At 36.2% G+C, this 26,788-nt stretch overlaps 1 protein-coding gene across 16 annotated transcripts in view; it reads right to left on the bottom strand.

Annotated features, from left to right (window-relative positions):
- KCNQ (KCNQ potassium channel) overlaps positions 1-22,874 on the bottom strand; it is a 46,894-nt gene extending 24,020 nt beyond the window's left edge. For all 16 annotated transcript variants that reach the window (XM_086827701.1, XM_086827699.1, XM_086827684.1 and 13 more), the window contains exon 1: positions 22,228-22,874. The gene's annotated coding sequence lies outside the window, so the exon portion shown is untranslated. The remainder of the gene's footprint in view (positions 1-22,227) is intronic.
- Between the last annotated feature and the right edge of the window lie 3,914 nt (positions 22,875-26,788).

Raw genomic sequence — 26,788 nt, forward strand, 5'->3', positions numbered from 1 at the left:
TTATTGTAATTTGTTTGAGCAGCTGCCAAAGGCAAACATCAAAGGCGGGCGGGAGGAGGGGTTTTGGCTTTTGTTTGGCCAGAGATTAGTCTTGCCCTTTACCGTGTTGTCCGGGGATTCGGAGCCAGGAGACCCAGCCCGGAGTCCGGAGTCCGGAGTCCGGAGGAACGTGTACGTGCAGACACGCAAAAATTGTTCAGCAATGTCTCCACTAATGATAATTACATTCGACGTGGCCTTGCTCCTTTCGAGGGCGGTGGTGCTGGGGGGTTGTTGTTTGTAGGTCCTATAAGCCGCTTAAAGCGTTATTCGTGACACATTCCCTCTTGGTCCCCCCCTCTTGGATCTGGAGTTGCCAACAGCAGGCATAATTTTAATTATCGTCAAATTGCGTTACATTCTCAGCAGGCTTCACCAAGCAATTATTTTGTGACCACATATTTGATTAGCTCAGGGTATATGTATATATAAAGTGCGACTCATCACAGCAGTTGACATTAGTTGTCAGCAAAATTCATAAGCGAAAGGTGTGCTAAATACATTCTTTCCCTGGATATTTACACTTTAAGCATATCCTTGGATGTTAGTTGGGAATGAAAAGTTCTTAGTTTGTTAGAATTAAAATGTTATATTAGATCTTATAACTAAACCCAGTTGAGAAAAAACGAACTCCACGCCAACTCTATTTCAGTTTCTTAAATATTAAAAATCAGGACAAATGACATTCTTTTGATCCTTCGACCAAAATGTTCCTCTATAAGAAATCTTTTTAATTTGATGTCAGCGATAAAATCAATCAATTTCCATAATTTCTGCCGGAATGTCTGAGATTTCTGTGATTTTAATTGATCTATCAACATTAAGCAAACAAACATTTCGCTTTCAATCAAATGGCAAATATTGCCCTTGAAAATGTTCATAATTAGATTTTACCTTCACTTTCGCTTCGCTCAATTTGAAAACTTTCTCTCTGGCTTGATGATTTGTGTAAACTGAATGTCATTATTCAGGGTTCTTAAATTAAAAGTTCTCAAAAGGTCACCCTACTCCTCTCCCTTTCCCCAAACGACGCAACTAAATTGATTAAAAAATTTTTCAACTATTTTATGGTTTGATGTGATGTTTTGTTGGGTTTTGTTGTAACCTTTTTCGCTGCCAAGTTATTGGGCTAAGTGACAATGGCCAAAATGCAATTTATATTGTCAGCAAAATATTTCGGAACACACACACACACACACACACACCAGTCCCTCGTTCACTTTATTACGTTCCACATCAAGTGGCAGGAGCAAAAATATGTATGTATGAAAGCATGGAAGGAATATGGAAGGACTAAGGGAGAGCAGCGCCATTGAAGTGAGTTAATTATTCAAAGTTGCTCATACGCAACGTTGTCGCTGGCTCTGCTATGCACCATATACCCCGATATGCATATATGCACCATCGCTCTATACATATAGTACTTTGAGTCGGGTTACGCAACCCGCAAGGTAACCAGGTAGTCGGGAATTGGCGGCATCTCTTAACCCACTCATTCTGATACGCGGCGTATCATGAAAGTTAAATAAGCTCGATTTTGATTGACAATTAAGATTTCGCCGACATTGTGCAACATGAGAACGGGCGGGTGGCAGAGGGTAGCTGGCCAACAGGTTAAAATAACCGCCCTTCAATTAGTTCATTTAGATAGCTTCGCTTAATTAATTAACAACAAGGGTAAAGGTCAATTGAGAATGAGTTATGAGATGATTTATAGAGAAAGGAAAACCAAATAGAATAGATATTGATTGGATGAAAATAGGATTGAAATCGAGGACCTCTCTTGTGGATATTTATTAATATCAATCGTAATAGATTCACAAATATAAACAACAGAAGACTATAAGACATAAGATTTATCTTTAGTATTATAAAAAAGGTCTTAATGAAATTATTTAAATGAAAATACTTGAAGAAGCCCTAAAAATGATGGAAAGTATAAAGCTACATACCAATAAATGACAGGGAAACTTAATGAAGAATAAATTGTAACTTCTTAAAGTCTTCTTATATGTTTAAATTATCTCTCGACTACGTTTTACCTACCAAACCTATATATATTTATTCTTATATTGTAATAATATTTACACCACCAATTAAACAAATTTAAAGACCATTATAAATATGCATGAGTAAGATAATTATTCCAAAAAGTCAAAAGATCTAATGCTAAAATACAAACAGTAAATACTTTGAATATTTATAAATTCCAAAGTATTTTACAATCGCAATAATAGGTAAATAAATCTTAATGCAGTGCTCTTAAAGTAAAGGCTAAGATGAGTAAGAATTAAGGCCCCTTTAAATGCAATTTCCACTAGCAATTGATGAATTTATGGGACAACCTTTGGAAGGAAGCCAAGTTCCGGATAATGGAATGCCACTTCATTCTTTTTTTTATCCTTCAACCAATTCTCTTGCACTTGACAAAACCCTCGACACTTCTCTGCATTGCAACAATTATAGAATCGTAACATGATGGGAATAATTTATACTCATGAATATATACATATATATCGTATTGTGTGCGGAGACCCATGAAGGCTGAGATCGATATTATTGATTCCATTTTTGCGCGAAGTCTTAGTGCTATTTTTCTTTTCTTTATGCATTATGGCGCCGAGGGGGGAGGGTGGGCGAGTGGGTGGGTGGGGGGTTGGCTGGATGATTTCAGAAAATATTTGCACTGTTTGTCATTACAATTGATTGCCGGCAATCAAAAAAGCTCAAAGCACATGTCAATTTTTCCGGAACACCTCTGTCTGCAATGATGAAAATGATTCCAAGGTATGGAAAATGGATATGGGGAATGGGACTGGTAATTACCACAAAAGGCCAATTGCGAGCCATTAAAATGTGGCATCAAAGAACAATTCGCCTTGCGGCTTGTGGAAAATCAAAACAAGACCGAGACATATGCACCGATTTGGAATTTCCCATCCTTTCCGTCTTTCTATATCTTGACAAAAGTTAGTTTGGCGTGAATAATTCCACTAAATACAATAAAAACATTTTTAGCCTGCGGCATTAGGAATTTGCATAGAAATGAAAGCCTCGCAGCCGGAACTGTGCCACAAAAAAAAGAAAAGAGGAGAAAATGCAAAAAAATAAAGAAAATAAAGAAACGTTGATGAGTTTGTGGTTAGAGGAAGACAGGGGAGGAGTGAGGGGAATGGGGAGATACAGAGAAAAAAATGAGAGGGTCAGGGGTGGTGCACTGTTCAAAAAATTGCACTGCAATTAGATAGTTTTAGGGTATTTTTAGGTTTTATTATTATATAGTAAATATTTTAAAATATTTGTAAATAAATTTTTATAATGCTTGAAATTATTCTATGTAATATTTACATTTTAAATCAATTTAATACATTTTCTAAACTCTATTAAAGAATTTGACAATACAAAAGAATTAATATTCAATAAATTTATAGCCTGTTTTTTAGTTCTTTCCAATTTTTAGCATTAGGAAACACATAAATATTTTTTATGGATATAAAATATTTAGAAATATATTTTGTTTGCGAGTTTTCTTAAGAGATGGCTTAAATTAAACCTAGTTTTTTAGTCTTTAAATTCCCTTATTTTATTGCCAGTGTTTTGGCTCCTGTTTGTAAGGGACCTGGCTTTCTTTGCTCCTCGGGCCGCGGATGTAAATAATAAAAAACACATTAAACAGCATTTTCTTTCATTTCGAAACGAAAACGAAACAATTTCCCACTCGGACTAGGCCACACACACACACAAAAAAACACACAGCACAACAATTGTGTGTGTTTTTATATTACGTATACGTACACTCACGTACACTGACCGCTCCGAAAGTATGCTACACTTGCGGCTGTGGCGACGCTTTGACACTCCGGCAGACGAACTACTTAGAGCTTCGAGTGGGCCAACGACGGTCCATTTTCCGCATTTTCCATGCACCCTAAAGCCCAGCAGGGTAGCCCAAAAGATCCCTGAACTTTGGCCATAAATATTAGTACTTTTTTCCCCCAGAAATCCTCAGCGTGTCCTGCCTCTTGCTAGGAGTACAAATGTAGCGAGAAATTTGCTTGATGATTTGAGAAGTAATATAGGTTTGTTCAGGAATGTTAAAGGTATTTTTTAAAAAGATTTCTATTGTTTGCTTTTTCCCTCTATTCCTTTGAATTCTATATGCATTCGCTTTGAATATGCTTTGATTGAATTCTTAATCCACCTGTGGTCAGTCACCTAATTTGGGTTACCAAATTCCTTGAGGGCATTGCGAGTTCGTTAGTAAGGCAGGCTCCTGTTTCGCATTGCTGCAAAATTGTGGCAGCTGCTACTTGTGCCACTTGCTGTTGCATTACTGCCACGTTCCTAGCAAAGCCTCGCCGTCGCGGAAAAGCCTCACTCCCCCTGGAGCCTTTCATTTTCATGTCCAATTTCCACAGGCTGCGCCTAAAAGGGCTGGCTGCACTTGAAAATTTAGCAGTCTCTGCGCCACCTGACTGGCTGCTGCCAGTTTTTGGCTTTTCCAAATAGGAAAAAGCATCAAAATGTTGCGGGCTGCGGGGGCAAATGAAATGAAATGTGAAATGAAATGTAATCCAGTGTCATGTGCCATGTTTATTTGCCTGCTGGCTGCTTTTGCTTCTGCTTCTGTTCCTCCTGATACTGGTCCTGCTCCTGCTCCTGCTCCTGATCCTGCTGCTGCTGCTGGGGAAACTCCGTCTCCCTGTGGTGACCGTGCCAATTGCGTTTAATTCGCTGAATGCTTTTTGACAGATTTCCAAATTAACTGATACCACACTCGAGTGCACTGTCAAAGCCAGGACGAGTGCCTGCAACTCAATGCCCAATATGCCACTTGAAGCAGAGTGATGGAACTTGCACAGATGAGGCTTTTGATGCAGGTCCATGAATACCCTTGGGTATTATGATGACATTCAGCCAATCGTAAATATATATAACAAGCTGAAGAAAGTAAATTTGTGGCAATATAAAAAATCTAAAATTTATAATCATTTCGATATGATTTTGTCTTTGGAAATACCTTGAAGTCTAAGGGGTTAGAGTATGTATTACTTTTGGCTAGCAACATTTGTTTAGGAATATTTTCCTGGTGCAGTCTGTCATGATCGATATATATTTTTATACCCAATGCAGCAAATTTATAGATTAATTAGTTTACCCTGTATATAATTTAATCTATGTAACTTTAGGTAATGCGTAATTCACATAATATATCAAGGTTTTCCTCTTGATACATCTGTATACATCATAGTCAGCTCACTGGACTCTTAAATGTTTTTAAAGTGAATGTCTATTTCTAGGGCAACCTGAATTTTCATTTTATTAAATTCGTTTTAATATATTCCCATTTACTTTTACTTCATTGCAAAGCTTTGCCTCTCTCAATTACTTTAAGAATGCTAAAAATGTATCTCTTAAATGTAATGCCCAAAAATTAAAGCCCTACCCTACTTCCTCAACTTTAAGAGAACAAATATACACCTGGAAAAGGTGCGTTCAATAGGCGGTGAAAATGTTTCATATTAACATAATATGGTGCTTATAACCCTCCTCCATTCACGCAAATTCCCATTTTGTTAACATGTGTATAGTGGGCGAAGTTGTCTCTCTCTGATCAGCCAGCTGACAGAGTGCCATGTGTGTGGTGAAGGCGAATTTCCCAACTGTTTTTCCGGCTAGTTTTTTTGTTGGGGGGTAATCATTTGGTTTACCTTAACTTTGGCAAACTCTAATCCGATTATGGGTTTCCTTGTGTTGCCACATTCTCGGGACTTGGGACTCGGCCGGGAAATCGGTTTAAGCTGATTTAACCAACTAAACGGGTTGGAAAAGCGTCGAATTGCATTTTCATGTTCGAACTTTCAAGTTTGTTTTGGCCAGCAAAGTTTTCTTTCTTCCCCACTTGTCGTAATCTCGGCCCAACCAAAAATTTGTAATGCAAGTCAAGTAATCAAGAATTCAACCGGCATCTGAGTAAATTTGCATTTCCGCTACGCTTTTCTTTAAGCGGCTTTTCCTTCGCTTCGTTATACTCAATTAATAATTAAAATGATTTAAACGAGCTGAGAATAATTGATTTCGGGTTAACATGAAACCGGAAACGGAAACGGTGGAATGGCATTAAGGGCAAGATGGCAGAGAGGATCAAGTGAAAATTCAATGATAATTGTTTTCGTTGTGCATCCAAAATTGGTTAAAGATGCAGTTGCCATCGAATCCTTGTCTTCTTCAGGCAAACATACACAAGTTGGAAAGTTTTTCTCTCACAACTTTCAAAGAGATTTCAGCTTGTTCGTCATTTAATTTGAATCTTATAAGCCATTTGTAGGTACTTTAGAATTTGTAAGGACTCATCAATATTTACATTGATTGTGGATGAACATTTTGATAAATTAATTTACATATAGAAGCTTCTCTCGATATTATTTGATTTTTTTATAAAGAAACAATTGCAAAGTATCAATTATCACTTTATTTCGGTTACTAAGTATAAGTTATTACAAAGTTCATTACTTAAATAATAATCTAAATAATCACCTGAAAATGTTGTGAAAATGTTCAAGAATATATCATGATTCATTAGCTGAAAATGCTAATTAAAATTGAATTAATCACACAAAATGCTATTAATAAGGAATTGTATCTTATGATGTCTTTGCTCAACCATCCCCTAATTGGCTTTGTCAGAGCGATGACTCTTTTCTGGCCCAAATATATATGCCTAAGCTGTTGAAATATATAGAAACTTGCAATCCTATTTGAGGGAATCAAATATTTCTCCCTGACTCTCTCTGTCCTCATATTAAGCATTAGCATAATCTGCTGACCTATGATAGATAGTTTGCTCCTCACATTTGCATAAGCTGATGCCGCAGTGCAGAAAGCAATCTGCTTCCGACCATCCGGCATATATTGCCTACCCCTTGCCCCAGCCTGTTGTTATTTATCCATCTCTGTTTGTATATCTAAGTAACATATATATCTATACCCGTGTAGCTTTCTAATGGCCAAGTACAACACAGAAACGGAGTCAAGTGCAGATTTCCTTTGGCAGCCATAGCAGACCCATTTCCGACAGTGAATTTTGATGAGCGCCAAGTGCAGTTAGCTGGCTGGCTGACTAAAAATAAAGTGCGGAAAAGCTGAGGGAAATTGAAAGTGCCGGGGCAAGATGGATGGCGGGGAACTCGAGTGACTTTGCTAAATATGCAAATTAATGAAACCAAGCCGAAATGTTGCCTGCGGTGCCTGCCAGCCAGCGCCAATTGCAGGTGAGTTTTTCGCCTTTGAACTATTTTCAGGTCGCTAACAAATGTGCCGAAACGCGGCCAGAACAACTGCAGCTAACAATGCCACATCGGAAGGAGAAGAACTGGGTACTAAAATGTTATAGTTGAGTGATTCGACTATGAAATACCCGGTGATTAACTAAAGTGGAGCATATTTCAAGGGGAAAGCTTTTAGTTGATCAAGAAGTTGCTTGGAAATTGTACTTTAAAATAAGTTGCTGGTGTTTACTAAGTTGTTTCAGGGTTTAAGGTTAATATTGATAGGTTTCCCAATTTATTTTTAATGCTCTAAAACTATCAGAATTTAAGTTTTAATTAATAATGTTCATTTAAATTACTTTTTACAAAATATTTTACTTAGAAAAAGATCTGTATTTGCATACTTCAAAGAACCCATCATATGCTAACATTTATAGGTTTCTTAATTAATTTTTAATGCTCTTAAATTATCAGAATTTAAGTTTTAAATAATGATGTTCATTCTAATTACTTTTAACAAAATATTTTACTTAGAAAAAGATCTGTATTTGCTTATTTCAAAGAACCCATCATATCCTTATATACTCCTAGTTTTAGTTTCATAAAAATACTATAGAATGTGGGGGAAAATTTGTCAGCAACACTTGACACAACAGCCGCAGCAGCAGCGACTAACTGGAAAAGCACCAAACAGAAGCCAAAGGACGAACTGCACTAATAACTAACACCCAACAGGCAGGACGCAGGACAAGGCAACAACAATGAGCGACCGCAGGGACCGCAGGAAATAGTTCTAATAAACACTTGAAAGCGTGTACTTCCCCGTAGTGTCTCTCTGTCTCTCTCTTACGTGTTTTGGCCAAAACCCAATAATAACTGTGACCGCATTGCGTATACGTCATGTGTTGCAGTCAGCAGAAAACCATTTGATTTGAACGTCAGCAAACAATACAGCGGGTTGGGTGAACTTTTTAATTTCCGGTATAAATTTATTTTAATTGCAACAACTAACACAGCACTACTGGGAGGGAGGACTGCTGTGGCTTTTTAATTAATGAATAGTTAATGCCACCAAAGTTGAATTCTGCGAAATGCTGGCAACTGCAGGCGCTTCACTCTCATTAACGTGAAATGCTGGCTAGAATTTTCCACTTGTTTACTGTTGCCTCAGATGCTAATTGTGTAATTTGTTTGCCTGGCATTTTATTTCATTATGATTGAATTGCAATTTTCGGTTTGCCGTTATTGTTATTGTATGTCTTGTTTTTGCTAATTGTTCAATTATAACTGCGGCCACTGAATGCCACTGAAGGTTATTATAAATGTAATTTGCTTGACACATGTTTAGTTTTGAATAAATTATAGCATTTCCTTACATTACAGGATGTTAAAGCTCAAATAACTGCGCCTTTATATAATGTTAACGAGACTCTGGAGAGTTGAGGTGAGCTTGAGCTATGGCAATACCCTGGAGAGTCAAGGGGAAATCAATGTTTTACGTGTTATAAATAATAATCATTACAGTAAAGCCTCTTACTTTGCTCTTACCTAGTTCCAAGATATCGTTTCAAATGTATATCCTTTAAAGCTTTTTGCTTTATCTTGAGAACTATGGTTTTATAGGCCCTACTTGGACCGATAGATATCTTCGAATAGTAATAAATTATTCTCTAATGTTCAAAAAACACCCTCGTATCTTCACGTCATTTGTCATTCCGTAATGGGAGCGATATAGACGTTATCGTTACCCGTCGACTGCACTTCGAACACTACTAATACAATATGGCTTGATGTGTTTGTTTTTATTCCATGTTCGATTCTAATCGTCAATATAAATCACTTAGCACTCGGGCTGCCATCGAATATCGGCCCACGCCACTTAGCATTTGGCCAAAAATGAGATTGGTAATGGTTCATAAATGTGAATGTACCGAATGTATAAATGTATATGGAATTTGGTTTTACCAAATTTTTTTTTACCTGTGCTTAAAGTTTACTTGGTGCTTCAATAAAAAGGTATCAAGTTTTTTATTGAGTTTGTATTAATTAATTTAATTTATGATATGCTTCTTTTTAAGGTTGCTGAGTGGGCATTAATTTGGGGAAACGTATTGGAAAACGTATTAAAAGTATCAAATATTTTATAGTAAGTTGGAATCTTATTTTATTCAATTCTTTCAATAATTCTATGACTTGATATCTGTTTAATATACATATAAGATTAGCCTGTCTTTTGCAGGGATTTTGTTTATAAACTGTACTATTAAATATTATAGAAATCTATTAATCGATATGTAAATATATTTCATATATATATTCCCCTAATTGCGTTTTAAATGTCTCTTGCAAATGTACCTTAACTTAGCACCTTGTTTTTAGTATACTCATAAAATGATTTACCTTTTAGCCCACACACCTTAACTAATTAACTTGTTTTTAATTACATTCGCTGCGCGAATGCGATTAATATGTGTCCTCCTGATGGCGCTAATTGCCGACCAGAAACGCCCACAAGGCGCATGGGGGAATTACCTGAAATTGATGGTGTGCACATCCCATTGGGCAGGAGTTTAAATTGTAAATTTATACTAAAGTTAGCTGCTCTACGGCTACCTCAACAATCGATGCCCCACACACACTCCAATCCCTGCGGAGTGGAGCCAAGGAGAATGTGTGGCAAAGCTCGACACTGATTTGGCTTAAACGATAAAGCCAGGAGAAGGGTCCTTTGTGCCCACAACAGAAGCAAGCAGAAGTCCAGAGCAGACCAGAGACCAGGCCAAGCATAACAGTTTAAATGCGAGCAGGGTCTATTAAAAAACCAAATGGAGTACACACCGGCACATATCCACTTAGATGGAGGAGACTGGCCGGGATTTGGGGGGGGCGGGACATGCGGACATGCCAACACAAAAGCCAACATGCAATTTATGAACAGCTTTTTGCTGGCGGGCCCGAAATGCTCGTTTGAAGCTAACGAAATGCTCTAGTCCTGGCTTCGTCGTCCTCGTCCTCGTCCTCGTCCTGCGTATAAAAAGGGAGCTGAATTCACGGGGGGACGACAAGAAAGTATATAGAAAAAAAATGGAAGCATCAAGTACAAGAATGCCATTTGGATCGGCGGCGAGCCAACGAAGCGGAAATGCCCTTTCAATATGCAATTGGTCACTCTCGCTGACCCCTTTTTTTTTGACCATTTTCCGCGATTTTGACCTCTGGGGAGGGGATTGAATGCCAAAATATTCAGTGGAATGTTAGTGTACGGTAGTTTCTATGCATATTTAAGCAGGAAATCCATTCAATTCAATTTCTCGTGTAAATGGAAGGAGAGTTCATCAACTATGTATTTGTGATCCCGAAACAATACGATTGAATTGTTCTAAATAATTATAAATAATTTATTTAAAGCCTTGTGATATGTTCAATTTACATACTGTAGAGTTGTAGCTTTAATTAAGGAGAAAACTAATCACATTTCTACGGGAAATAATAAAATAACTCCAAGCCTCAGTTGATTAAAATAGATTCAATATATACAATATCAACCCTAATTCAATTAGTATTACTTTCATTTATCCGCTTACTAACCTAATTTGAATCACATAAATTAAATAAATCACAGAACAAGTACCTTAATTCGATTTTCAATTTAAATTCAATTTTCCAACACCAACTGGATGGATAACCACAAATGCTGTTCAACACGTACAAAAAAAATGCAACTTTGACGAGAAGGAAAGGGTATTTCACAGACCAGACAGAGGTGAGTGGGACAGGTCCTTAAGCCAGGAGGAGGATTGAGGATTTGGGGGTGGAGTTCTCAAGGGAACACAGTGGAGTCGTGGCACGTTCATTTTTACCCAGAGCCCATTGTTTGCCAGAACGAACAGCCATAGAAATTGCAAGAACTCTCTAATTTACAAGACTCGTGAATTTATCAGGTTCGTACGCCTAATCAATATCAACAGAGACACGGTATGTGGAGCATCACAATTCTTTGTTCATTTATCGAGCAACCAGGCTGAGATAGCAAAGGTATTTTGTTGAATATTTTACACTGAAAGAAGTGCGGGTTTAAAATGTTTCGTATACTTATATTATTAAATCATTCAAATAAAAAACAAATATATAGAAGATATAAAGGAAAACACTGGGATATTGAAACCTTTGAAAGAGGCGTCAAAAAGTATGCTATTTATTTTTGTAAGTTAAAATTAAACCCTTTTCATAATAATACATCTTAAACATTTTATTCCTATTAGACAGATTTTGAAGAGGAATTTCCAAAAAGCAAGAATTAGCTATTTTTAAATTCCGGATAAATGTATCGGAACTATTTCATGTATTATAATTGATGAAAAATTACATGGCTGATGCCTGATTTCTTTTGTAATTAGGTATTAGATATTATGTTCTCTGTGGAAACTGGAAACTGTTGCACACGCTTCACCGGATTCCAATTTGTCTATCCATTCTATGCACATTTTCTATCAGATAATTGGCCTATATACATACATAGATAGAAGAACACGCACCAACATAGTTTTTGCACAAAAATCCAGACCATGAAACTGAGCCCCAATATGCGTTGTTATTAAAGTTATTCAAGCTGCGGCTCGGGACCACCGAAGTCCGTAACTTTTTTACGTGGCATCCGTGATCCGTATCTCACGGAAGTCGGGTCCGAAAGTTGCATGGGGGAAATTATATATATGTGTGTATCGGGTCAGGTCAGGGAAAGTGCTTGCAAAAGGTTCCGAACTCCACATCGAGTGGCGAAAAGCAGGGCTGGCTTCATTCCTCTATTCAATATATACATCGATGCAGGGCAAAAGGTGCACTCTTTTCAATGATGCATTTATTACGACCGCAAATGTTGCAAAAGTTATTTTCCACCAAAAACACACACACCCATTGAAGTGCTTCGCTTGTTTAGTTTTCATGTTTCATATTTAATGGATGGCCACAACAAAAGGCGGCTCTGAAATTGCTTTCGTGTCGAAAGGCAACACTGCAAACGCTTTGAGTTTCCATTTCAAGTTCGTTGCTTTTTTGTTGGGCAATTTAATTACAACCCCTCCTATGTCCAGAAAATAGCTTCACAAAAGTAGTTCTTTTTGTATTTAGATTTGTGAGTAACTTTTTCAATTGCATTTGCAGCGAGCAAAAGTTCGTAACGAGAGTTTACGTTCAATTATATCGTGTGTTGACTTTGAGCTTAATTTTTTGGGGAAGCCATTAGGAAATGAGAAAAGGAGATTGGTCTCTAAAGTAGTTTATAATTGTGCAAAAAGTGGTTGAAGTTATAAAATATATGTTGTTTAAATGTCAGACTGCAAATTGATTGCATTTATTTTCAGCTAAGAAACATTAATCAAAGGGAATTACTTTGGTTGCCATCATTTAATTATTCTCTTAGTTATAAATTCATCTTTTGATGTCACAAAAAGAATTTGACTTAATTTACTGATATTACTGTATTATACTTGTAGATATAAACATATTTCATTACGTTAATTATTGATTATATATGTTAAAAGGGAATGCCAGAAAGGTTAAAAGGAAATTCCATTAACATAAAACAAATGAGTAATGTCAAATTGTTCATTTACCAAAAAAAAGGTTTCATCAATGAAACGTCAAATGAACAACAATCCGAATCCCTTAAGTGCTAAGCTTTATTTTAGCTTTTCGCCCCTTGTGTGTCCTTTTTAGCGCCTAAAAGTATACTCTCTATCCAAAAAAGGGTTCGTCCTGGCCTCATTTCCCTCCATTTTCGACGACCAGCAAACAATTGTCCGCGACCTACAGCGGAAAGCAAATAATTTTTCGGCAGGGAAATGTCACATTTTATTGTTTGTTTCATCATAGTCGGGAGTCAAAGCCCAAGGAAAGTGGCAATGGGTCCGGACAGAGAGAGGGAAAGTGGAGCAGTAACTTCGGTCAAAGTCAGAGGAATTTCATGCCAGGGGCTAATAAAAGTGCGAACCTGCCGGGAAAGCCGGAAAAAGGCGGCAACACAGGCCAGGGGAAAGGGAAAGTTTCGCCATGAACATTTCGAGCAAAACACGACCCAATTCCAGACGTGCCTTATCGTTGCCTCGACTCAAAGTCTCGGGACTTCCCAAACAAAAGACCCACAAAAACAGCAGTATAATAATACTGAAAATGAAAACAAAAATGTGTCACGAATCAAGACTGCCAGCCAGCCAGCCACACGTCAACATTTACTAATTATTATGTAGGTTTATTATGTAGATTTTGCTCTAGTGAAATTCCAATGAATTTCGCTAACCTATTTTCTTTAGGCATTGGAGGGAGGGTCGGGGATAAGCCAGGAGTTTTATCCAATTAAGAGCTATATCCGCGACTCCCAGGCACACGCAATCTTAAATCAATTATACAAATTGCACACCTCCTCCTCCCGGTTCGGGTAGGGAATCAATCTGATTACAATTGAACATAAATTTAGGCTCCCTCGACTCGTTTACCCCTACGGATGTGTGCAATATTTTAATAATCACGCATATATAGGTTGAGATACATTGAGAAAAAATATCTTGGCCAAGAAAGTGCAAAATTTGAGGTCATTTTTTATTTTTTTTTTTAGGAATTTGTGGTTTTGATCGAAGGGTAGAAGTAATAAATCTGATTGATTGCAGGGAGTTTGGGTTTAAAGTGAAATGATATTTATTCTGATTTTAATTATTTTAATTAATTCTAAATTCAGAAAATATATCTATTATAATTATATAATTATAAACATATAATTATTTCTTATTGTGGAATAACATAAATATTAAAACATTTATGAATATTATGCGGGGAAAATATGGTAATAAATATAAGGAACTGCTGAATGAATCCCTAGGGTTCTTTAAAATCTCAAAAGGTGTACCAAATTATTCTAAAAAATTGTACATTGCTTAAAAAACAAAATAACACTAACTAATATAATTAAAACAAAATTTTTAAGCATATTTGAAGACATCTTTTTATAGGTTTTTGAAAACCATAGTCATTTCAGAAGAATCCTAGAAAGTTCCATCATTCAATTATCTAAATTGAAAACTTTAGTTTTTATAAGTAAAGAAATAAGAACAAAGTAAGAAATATGAAAACCTTAATAAATAAAATATTAAATAATAATTTTATAAATCATATTAAGACATCTCATTAAGTGGAACCCCTTTATAAGCCTAATGTTTTTAACCTTAATTCGCAGCTTTAAAATAAATGAATTTCATACTGTTAGAAACCATTTAAAGCCATTCAAAAACTCTATAAATTTCTGTGTAATTTTCTTTTTAAGGCTGCTGGCTTAATATGCTAAAATACTTTTGATAAGATAAAGATTTATGTTCCTCGTTTTGGGACACCCTGTTTACGACAGGGTGTGTCTCAGCTGAGCCTTGAAATTCGGGCAGGCAACTGACTGTCTGCCTGCCTGGCAGCACACACAAATTAAAACCGAAAATAAAGTTGGGCGTAAATTTTCAATTTCGTGCAAAATGATGGGAAAATTATATTGAAAATTCAGCGACATCCCCGCTCCCTCCCCTCCTCCCCTCCTACTACCCTTGGTTTCGGTATCTGAAGGGTTTCCTCGACGCCGCAAAAGCCGACAACATTAAAAGTTTTCATTCATCAACGGAAAATGGCTTTGAAGTTTCGCTGCGAAAGTAAAAGGAAGTTCTGGCTAAAAACTACGAGTAAGAGATGGAAATTAACTTGGAACTTTGATGGTTTTGCCTGGTTGTATTTTCTTTTTTTGACGTCTTGTGACGTCATCGACATAATTACGCATACGCCGCGTGGCACGGCACGGGGAAAAGTCTGCCATTGAATGTCATAAAAGTGTGTTTGAGGTAAGGTTAACAATAACAAATAAACACGTGTCTCAGTGTGTGTGTGTGTGTGTTGGGCCCATATAAACACACATGCAAATGTGCCGACAGAAGAGAAGAACCAAAAATTGTAAACAAACATAAAGTGTGTTGTGTGTGTGCTCCTATTCATTTACAAAATGCTCGCAATAAGACCAAGATGACGGCCATGGCGTCAAAAAAGTAATGTATAAAAGGTAAGGTAAGGCGCAATCCTGTCAGGAGCAGAAGCCTCCTTTTCTCCATCATCCTTGTCGTTCCTGTCAACGTTTTTTTTTTTTTAAGTCTAACGCGCTTATTTACACATCCTGGCACAGCTGTGGGCGCATATTTACATATGTATGGCTGCAATATGCCAAAGCGAATATTTCTTATTATTATTATTGGACCATCGGCCGGTGAAAGTGTCGGGGGAAAAATGTATTCATCCCATCCGATATATACCTACATATATGCATATATATCAATATTGAAATGAAACTCTCTGGCCCCTACATTTATTTTTATTCTTTGATTATCCCGAGTAAACATATATTGCCTTTTGTTAATATATGTATGAAATAGTTGTGTTTAAGCAAAGACATTTTCTTGATTACTCTAAAAGGGGAATAGGTTGGGAAATGGGGAATATTTCAAGGAATATTTAGTGCTAATAAATAGGTTACTTTTAGAAATATATTTAAAAAGAATTCGATATTGTTAGAGCTCTAAAAAGAAGTATAAAGAAAACCTCCAAAAAGCCTCTGGGAATAATGATTTTTAACTAAGAATATTATAGAAATAATTACTTTTATTTTTATGATATTAAGCCAGCTATTTCCTAACTTGAAATTCAAAAGAATTTTTAATATTAAATTCTGGGAATGCCATTATGTTTTAATTAATTATTAAAGTGAATAAAACTATAAAGATGTATTTATGTTTACAGCTCAATAGCTACAATCTTTATCTAAGAATTTACTCTTGAAAAGTAGTACAATTACAAGAAAAACGTCAGATTTTATTCATTTTTAAAGTAAATAAAACTCTAAACAATAATTTATGTTTACAAAATCCTAGAATTTACTGCAATTCGAATTGCTCTCTATTTGCAATATGAAATTAAACCAATAAATGGAGCTGCATTTTAATAGCTCCAATTTCTGTCGGCACTTTAACAATATTTGCATTTCAAATGGTTTAGCTAAAAAATATGAATATTTGTAGGCATTTATTCTAAAATGCATCTAACCCTCTGGTATTTACACCAAAAATTCGAAAAAATAACCACAATCAATTGAATTTGGTTAATATATTCGGGCTTTTGTGTGTGGGCAAAATGGTGACACAGCATAAACCCCGTGGAATTATATATATGTATATGAGAATATAGTATTCCCCGCAGGATAAACGAGATTTGTTTGCCTCAAAATCCTTTTAATTTTTGTGATGCCCTCGCAGAAATTTGCACAAATAATTTCAAGTTGCTACATCCCGCAATGAATTCCTCTTATGTGATATGAAACGAGAGGATATATATACATATATACCGGAGGATGTGGCACAACAATTAAGTGAGAACGAAACTCTTTGGCTCCGGAAAAACGAAAACGTAGAAGATGAAAATGAAGGAAAAGCAGCTTGGCAGACGGCAGGCACTTGCTTAAGCGCTTTTCTTTGGCAAAAATTATGTATACATGTGCGTACATATCAGCATAATTCCAGAAAGTCTGCCTAAGGACGAAGAACATGTCTATTTCGCTTCACTTTTGGCCTGGTTCCATTTACCCCGCCCTCCGCCTGGGAGGTGGGAGCACGTGGGCGTGTTCATAATTTATTTCTAGGCAATTGACAGCCAAGTTAAATGCTTTACGCCAAGTGTCGACTGTGTGCCCCATATCCCACTTATTTCACCTTAAAAGAATCAGGGGAGGTTCTCTTCTGTACCCTACCAGGTCCTGGAGGAAGTCCTGCTAAATGGCGCGTAAAATTTCACACTCAATTTGCTATCCTGCCGGCGTTATGCTCGTGGTTTATTAATGTCAAATTTATGTAAATACTTCAAAATTGACAGCCGTGGACTATGGAATTAATTAATGCCCCATTGGGCATTTTGAATTTTGCGGCAGTGACAGCCCAGGACTTGCTGAAATCCTTGTGGTCAGTTCCTGAAGAATAAAGGGCGGGGGAAATCGCCAAGTTCCACACTCAACTCCAAAACTTTTTTTTTGTTTTTCTTCGACTTTTGTGTTCTGAACTCGTGCCGGAATAAAAGTTTTTCCTTACTTGAACATAAGTTCTGGTCTCTGCCTTTTTTCTTGCCTCCTTGTTTTTCTTGCTGAAAGAATCTCGAGAAGAATGCAGCGTGGAAATGCACAAAAGTGAATTAATTCTGGCCGAAGGTAACGAGCGATGATAAATAGTTGCCAAGTCAACGGTAGAAAGGTTTTCGGTTGAGAAAAAGAGTCCTTTTCTTTGGCATTTGCTGGTGCTAAATCTTATATTTCATTTCTACTATAAACTTGCACATTTTTTTTTATTTTTATTTATATTTATACTTTGCAGAGTATTTTACTTTTAGTCAGAAGCATGTAACGCAGTGAAGGAGTCATTTGCGACCCTATTAATCATATATATTCTTGATCAGAATCAATCAAAAAAAAAAATTTTAGAAAATTTTTCGATATTTCTACATTTTATAAATTGTTAAAAATTCAAAAAAAATTCCAAAAAATTTAACTTCCCTAAAATTGTTAATTGAGTATGCAGATTTATTAAACAAATAAAAACAAATATAGAACAGCTTTCCGAATCAAAATTAAAACTGTTTTGGCTTAGTTATGAATTTTTTAATCATTGACTTACATAAAAAACTGTCATATAAAAATATAGATAAATATTGAATTTTTGAATCTTTTCGATTCTATTTTGTAATTAAATTGCTAAACTTGATTTAAACCTGAAACTTCTTATCTTTATACATTTTTAAACTATTCTTCCTTAAGACCCACTTGGCGTATACGTAATTTAAGGGGTTTAACGTTAAGTATACGCCATGTATGCTAATCGAAGACTATTTTATACCCTTTTAGAGTATTATAATTTCAGTCAGAAGCTTGTAACACAGTGAAGGGGTCATTTCCGACCCTATAAATCATATATATTCTTGATCGGAATCGAAATCCGAATCGATCTGGCCAAGTTCAAGCAAAAAAATTTTTTTTTTTTAATTTGTTAAATTTTTTCCAAAAAAGGTATGATGCTACATCATTAAAATAGTCCAAAAATTTTGATTTTTTTAAATTATAAATTAAGTATACAAATTTATTAACCTAATAAAACCTAGAATAGAGCAGCTTTCCGAATCGAAATTAATGCATTTTTGACTGAGTTATGATCGACTTAAGTTTTGATCTCCTTAACAAATTGCAAGGTTATTCAGACTTCGGCTTCCCTAAGTCTCTTTTCTCGTTTTTGCATAGTATCAAAGCAAATGATTAATAATGCGAAAATATGTATTCATAATGTCTTTATAACAAAAAGGAAAATATGGCTAATATGCCGTGAATTCATTTCATATTGCGTGCTACTCGAATTTCTATTCGTTTTTGTTTTTAAACGAGGTCATTAATCTAAACGGAATATTTTCATAATAGGATCAAAACGTTTCTCATATTTGCTCCCTCTAAATCAAGATAAAAGTAATATAGTCTAAGGTATTTCTAACAGCCAAGTCTAGACAGCAATCGGTAAAATAAATCTTTATGAAAATGTCGCTCAATGTAGCTACCCTCGCTTCAACTTACATATATATATATATATATATATATTCATCGATTTTGGAATTATGCGATTATGCAAAAGTTCTCGAACTCAACTCCCTCTCCGCAGCAATTAAAAATTGCTTAGGGGCAACATTTTACTCGAGTTTTGATTAACCCAAATACACTTTTCTGCAGGCGAAACAAAATTTTAATTGTTTTGCTGGAAAATTCGGTTGTGATTTTCAACAGCAAATCCAATTGAGTGGCTTTTCTCTCTCTCTGTCTGGTTAACGACTCTTTGATGCCATTTCAAGTCATTCTCATTTTTCAAGTAAATGCAGTTTGACAAGTTCGTTTTCGTTTTCGATTTGCGCTGAGTAAGAATCATTTGGAGGTTTCTTATAGTGAATATTTAATGCCCTACTATTCAGAAAGAGAATCCCAAAATAGTATATAGCACAGATGCTCATTAGATTTTATCACTGAGGGCATTAAGTGGGATTACTCTATCTATTTCATTTGTGAAGGTAATCAGTGGAATGCATGAATTAATCCATCACAAAAAAATATGTTTTATTTCTGTCAGGGATTTATTTACACTCCCCACCGATGTATTTTCACCTTTTTCGTGGGTTGCGTTTATATTTAGAAGAGCTTTCCCATTTTCCCAAACACCACTCCCCCCTTTTTACTGCACTCGTAAAGGCGTAGCCTGGGAAATTGGAAGTTCGGGGTCGTACGATGGCATCATCCCTGACATTTGTCAGCTGCGAAATGGCCAAAGAAGCAGCTTACCATGGCCAACATGGCCAACATGGCCAACATGGCTAACCAGGCCAGGCCTGGCCGGCAGCTATGCGATGGATGGATGGATGGATGGATTGTTGGCTGGCATTGTCTCTGGGATTAGCCATAAACCAATCGAGTAGTAGATTGTAATTGTTACCCCAGACATATATCTGGATATACTATATCCCCCCCGGTTGCCTGATTGATGGGTGCAAACGTGTGAAGTGCAGGGCTATTCTATCCTATCCCCCCCGGAAAATGACCTTGGGCTGTGGAGTAAAATCCCCATTCCCAAACCCTTCTATTGGTGTGTAATTGATTTACCAAATGCAAATGCCTTCATCTGTCTCTCTCTGTGTGTCTCAGCTTTTCCGAGTTGTGTCCCTCGAAAATTGGTTGTCAGGCAGCAGCAGCAGGCGATATAATTTGAGGCACGTACACAGCCCTTTTCCTACTAATTTCCCCTCGCATTTCCCTGTTCAGGTTCAATTCTTTAAATTTCCATCTCGGTTTCAGTTCGAGTTTCTGTTTCAGTTGCTGTTTTTTTGGTGACTGTTTCTATTGCTGTATCGGTTGTAATTGCCATATCGCTGGTGCCTTAGTTTGAATGGGGGTTAAGTAAATTGGTTTGACAACCGCAAAGGGCAGGAAAAGCTGGGCGGGAAAAACAGGAGGAGGATGAGGTTTACCCCTGTATAGGCCCGGTTCCATTTGCCTTTCCCTTTCTCTGGGTGACAATTCCCAGCACGTTCTGGCCATGAAAATACTTTTTTTGGACAAGGAATCCAACACGTTTCAATACCCTGCGGACAGTCTGTTATAGTTCTGTGTCAGTTTTGTGACATATTCCCCGAAATAGAGATGAGAATTTAAGATGTAAGGGGATTTTTGGGGTTTATTTTAGTTAAATAAACAACCCTATTTAGTTAAATAATAAATGAGTCGATCAATTTTGTTGGTATTATTAAAAATATTTAGGTTTTTGTGTTCGTTTGGTGGCATATTCTTTAAAAAAGAGGTTATGAATTAAGGTGTTAGAAGATTTTTGGGACTAAAACATATTTGTATTGTTTAAACAATCAAGAAGCTGTTAATTATAATATTTAAAATACGTGTTAGGTATATTATTAATAGCTTAGGATTATTATTAATAAATGAAGAAGCCTAGACTATTTCTATCTATATTCCATTCTATACAAATCAAATTCATTTTAGTTTCCCACCTTGAAATTAAATGTTTCATAAAAGAATCTATTGCTTATGTTATTTAAACTCTAACCTTTCGCAGTTCGAGTCACAGTTTAATGAGAATTTAATATTATTTGTACCTGCCAAACAAGGTAAGATGATAAAGTTGCTGTTTATGGCAAATACTCACACCAACTATGGCCTTAAATGTTTGTGTTTGCCACCATTTAATAAGATAAGATTTGTTTGAAATGTCAATAAGGCACAGCTGCAAATTCGCATTTAATAAGGTTATTAATAACGAAATAAAAAAGGCAAAAGCATATCTTTGAACCTCAGCTGAAAGGGGGCGTAAAGAGATACATTATTTTTAATGTAAATATACATATATGTATATAATAACTGCTTTAAACTACGTCTCTATTTGAAGCAGGAAACTTTATCTTAAAGTGTCAGTTCGAGGTTGAGAGTCTTATGAGTATGAAGATTCTATAACAGGGTCCATATATTTCACATTTCTCAACTCTGATAAGAAGTGTCTAGAAAACCGAGATAAATGCCGACTTTGACATAAGCAGATACCAAATTTATAAACTTTTTTCAAGTGTCTTGCCAGGGTATTCAGTGTGTCGGTTCTCGTGCAGTTTCATTTCTCATTTTATCAAAAATTGAACTCTTTATATATTTTTGTGTTTTATGAGCAGCACATTTGTTGTCGTTGGCGCTTACTTGGCAAATTCTTTGGAATTTTTAATGATTATTTTGTATTTGGGATTTTCTATATAATAGACCGCGTGTCTTGCCATCTCAATTTGTGAACTTTTCTCTCATTTTTATTAATTTCTTTTCTTTTTTAAAACTTACAAATCCAAATCGAGCATAATGGATCGAAGCACTGACGAATATGTTATTTTCTGCTTTAGTTTCTGCTGGCCAAGAAGGCTGCAATTTGCTTTAACGAGCCGTTAACAACTGAATATTTGAATATTTAAATAAAATCTTATAAATACGAATTGGTTCTTTGTGGTGTATACAAAAACGCCCCGCTGCCCGCCCCCCAAAGGCACGCATATATTTATATATTGGATCCAAATGCAGGCGGCAGACATATAGAGCTGTATATCCAATAAAATCGGACGTTGTTTCCGCCGCCAAAAAGACCGAAAAAAACCAAAATAAATTCCCCGTCTTTCAGCTTCGTACATTTTTTTTTTGTTACTGCAATATTTGCAATATTTGCTTAGCCGAAACTTAACTGGCCGTGTTTATTATTTATTTAAGTAAGCTTAGGATTTATTCTCTCTGTGCACGCACCTTTCTGACTGGATTTTTGTGGTGTTGTTAGCTGCTAAAGGCCAAAGATACTTGTTTGTTTACACAATTTTTGTTTGATGAGTATTATAACTTTAATTTTCTATTTGGTTTTTTATACTTTATTATTATTTCTTCACACTGGCACACTCTCACAGATATAGAAACACTTGCTTTATGATCTTTTGTTATTTACTTTTTGCGTTGCTTATTTTGTTGAGACCTCGCCGCGAACACTTTGCATTCGATGATAATATTCACGCGTCTGATATGGTCGTCCGCCGGCTTCTTTATCCGCGAGGCGGGATCGCGGAAAATCCGTATGGCGGAAAAGCGGCGGAAAATCGGAACGAACCGAGGGAGCGCACACGAGGAGCAGCCAGCAGCAGCGTTGCCGAGCGAGTGAGCGAAAATGCGAAATTAACTCGCACGGCCAGAACGTTGTTGCGACGTCGAACATCAGCGTCTCCGTCTCCGTCTCCGTCGTCATCGACGTTCGTTACTTTCGCGAAAAAAGTGTTGTTTTCTCAGCAGCACAGAAAAAAAAATATATATGTATATATACAAAAAAAATATACGTAGAACCCGAAAAGATGCCGCCAATACTTGACGCTGTTTGCTGCCTCCGACCGACAACAATACCAATATCAACCCCCCGCCCTGTTGGCCCGTTGCGCATACGTCACCGTTGCCGTTTGCCGGCCAAACATGTTCGATGTTGCGGCTCGAAACTGTTGCCCGTTTGGTTTGTAGGTTGGTAGGTCACTGTTCTAACGTATCTGCATCTGTATCTGTATCGTCAGCAGGCGTATCTGTACGAAGCGTATCTGTATCTGTACGCCATGTTCCACTCATAAGTTCATTAACGCAACAGTTCCAATGGAGTGCACTCAGAGAAGAGAAAACGAAAAGTAGAAAAAAGTTATATATGCAAAGTTAACAAGAATTTTTCTTACTTCTTGTGTTTTTTTTAAGGCAAGTTAAGTCGATTTTTAAATACATTTAATGGGGAAATTCTCTAAGATATTATATTTACATACAAATAATTTATGTATACATAAATATAGCTAAAATGGTGTAAGAAGTTATTCAAAATGGTACAAAACAATATATGGAACAAACATTCAGTAGCATTTATAACTATATATTTTGAAGCTCTTACGCAATTTTGGATATATAATAAATACTTCACTTATTCCGATTTCCGTTATTTTGTCACCTCCACAATATTTAAAGAATTACTAACTAACTTTAAGATCATTTCAACAATAAATACTATTTAAAATCTCAAAACAGCTGAAAAACTGAATACAGTAGCTACCTTTTTATTGGATTTATACATTTTTCTCTACATTATTTTTCAATGATTTTATTACCAACATTCTCCCAGTGATTTTCTCTCAGTGTATGTTTTTGTGCGTCGGTGGCTTGTATCTGTTACTTGCTACATGCTGCCACCCATTTTGCCCCACGAAAACATACCAAAATTTTGGGTAATTGCTTGAGGCCAAAACAGCAAAGGCGTATTAATGAAACCCCTCGATTTGCACGTGATACCGCAGTTCCCTTTGTGCGGTTTTTGGTGTCCTCGAAAGGGTTCGATTTCGGTTGCGTTAACGTTTATTTACTGTACCCGGAATAATGACATTCGGGGAACTGGCAAAACTAACCAAAGTTAGTTTAAGAACGGGTTGAACAAACGCCGCACAATCCATCAATGAATACAAATAATATCCTGATTGCAAAGGGTTTTCTATTGGATTTAGGTCTTGTTTAGTTCGGCAATTCTATGGGAATGTGTATTTACCCCAAGAAATACAATTATTTTTGACGAATATGGGATTAAAGAACAGCCACGACGGAGCTTGCTTTTCGTTTAATTAATTGTCAGCTGAAAGGATAATTGTGCGTTTCCTTTTAAATAATTCAAAGTAACTCAAGGGAATTCGACATAAAAAGCGACCTTGAAAAAATAATCCTATTAGAAAGGTGCAAATATAATCACTTTGGGGGCAAAAGGTTTAAATATTTCATTAATGTGAAGGGTTTAAGGTAAAGGTCAACAATTGGCGGGCTACATAAAAATTAATTTAATGAGGAAAATGTTTGATTTTTTTACCCCAATAAAAACTAATATAGCGCTGCTTTCCGAATTTAAATGAAGGATTTTTTTGGCTCAGTTATGACTATCTTAAGCATTGATTTATTAAACATATTTTCATATAAAAATATAAATAATATAGACTCAAAAAATGGGATTATAATTTTAGTCAGAAGCCTACAAAATAAGGAAGGAGTCATTTCCGACCCTATAAATCATATATATTCTTGTTCAGCATTAAAAGCCGAATTGATCTAGCTATCTCCAGTGAAAATATATTTTTTTCAAAATTTGCAATATTTTATTTTATTTTATTATCATTAAAATTGTCAAAAAATTGGCGAAATTTGAAATTTTGTAAAATTTTATATTGAGTATGCAGATTTATTAACCTAACAAAAACCAGCATAGAACAGCTTTCCGAATTGAATTTAATGCATTTTTGGCATATTTGTGATATTTGAAAAATCATAATTTTCCTTAAAAAATAGCACATAAAAGTATATAGAATAGTTTCTAGAATATACATATTCTAGGGTTTCTTGGTGATTTATAAGAAGCCCAATAAGTTATTATTTGCCACAACTCATAAATATGTTGATTAGCAATCAAAATTTTAATCAATAAGATAAGAAAAACATGTTTTCCATTTTGAGGTATAAGGAAAACAATAAACTGCAACCCCTTTATCTTATGTTTCGTATGTGTATAAATTGTTTTATATTATTTACTTTAATTTCAAGAACCTTTTTTTATCCATAAATTTAAAAGACCTCCTATTCCGTATTGTGCTTACTTTTTTAATCGATTTTCAAGCAGAATTCGTATTGATTTCCCCTTGAAAAACGAGTAATATTTCTGTTTGTTTATGGCTACAAAAAGTTCTCCGCCATTTGCACCTGGCAGAGCCACCCACATATATATATATTCCCTTGAACATATTTCCACATTTTGCGAAAACTGAAAAATTCCATTTCGCCCATAATGAGTCGCGAATTTTGTTGGCTTTTGTAATGGTGCATTTTGTTTTCCCCGTGCCGTTGCTGTTGGGTTTGAAACTTTCCCAACCAGGCCGTAAAATATGCAACTAAATTTCGGTTTTTCCAGCTGGTGGAAAATACAAATACGTAATTAATATGTGCATGTGACGAACGCATTTATTTTGGCCCGAAATTGTGGGCAGAGGCGGTGCAGATGGTACCACCGCCGGATTGGTGAGATTCACATTGGCCAAACCGTCGGCATTTAGCATTTAGCGGCCGTTTTATGGCTGTCTAATTAACTGGCCGGAGAGCATTGGCCAAAGCTGAAATTAATTGGGAATTAAATGGGACCGGAGGAGCAGCGCTAAAGTTCTCATCGCTAAATGGGACCATAAAACCAGTATGCAAATAATAAAACCAAGGCCCGACATTGATTCCGTTCTGGCATTGAATAAGGGACTTGCTCCTGCTCCCTCCCAGAGGCAATAAAATCGCATCCCATCCCAGGACTAAAGCCCGGGACTCTTCTGCCCATTCAGCTCGACATCCTCTCGGAATCGTAAAAGAAAATATGAAAAGTCGAGGCACGCATAAGTGACCACCAGCAGCAGCAGCAGTGGCAAAGCAGGCGAGTTTTCCCTTTTTTTTGGGGGGGTGGGGGGAGGAGCCTGTGGCATAAACTATATTTAACAATCTGTTTATATGGACTATGTTTGCCACCCGCTTTATGCACACTGAAGTCAGCAAATCTGTACTTTTATGTTTGTATTTCAAATATGCCAGGGAGCGGGTCCTGGACCACGTCCACTCGAGACAAATGTCCTCTTTTGGCCAAGCAAGCTGCCGCTGCTGTTATTTTTGGCCAACTAGAAAATTATGGCTGTTGTTGGGTGAGGTGAAATGATGTATACCCTGGGGGCAGAGTTGGCCTAATCCAAGCATAATAAAATTGATTTCTTTTTGCGTCAAAGAGTAAGTCCCAATGAATGACCCTGATGTTTATGGTTGAATGAGTTTAAGTTTGTTTCGGAGAATAAGTGACTTGGTTCGTAAAATATTAATAAAATAGGTTAAGAATAACTTAAAGAAGTATAGAATTTTGTTAGTAGAAAATGTATTTTAAGTCTTAAAATAAAGCTTATATAGAATACCTTCTTTTCTTTTCATTTTCCTACACAAATTTTAGAAGAACAAACCATTATCTAGACTTAATTTCCCTTGTCTCTGATTTACTTATTAATCCAAAGGCTTATAATCAAATTGACAACTTCCGTATAGATTCCCAATTGATGGGAAATTAGTTAATGGATTTGTAACTTGGCCAAGCAAACTTGGTGTCGCAACTAATCCGGCAAATCCAGTTCCCCCATTTGATTAGCCAGCATATTTATCACTAAGTAGCCGAAAAGTAGTTTATCTACGCCATTTCCATTCTCTAATACAAACGCAAAAAGAAAAATACAAGCCTCATTCCCATTCT

Source organism: Drosophila serrata, unplaced genomic scaffold (genome assembly GCF_035046125.1).
Source record: "Drosophila serrata isolate PLE 108 unplaced genomic scaffold, ASM3504612v1 contig_184, whole genome shotgun sequence".
Taxonomy (NCBI): domain Eukaryota; kingdom Metazoa; phylum Arthropoda; class Insecta; order Diptera; family Drosophilidae; genus Drosophila; species Drosophila serrata.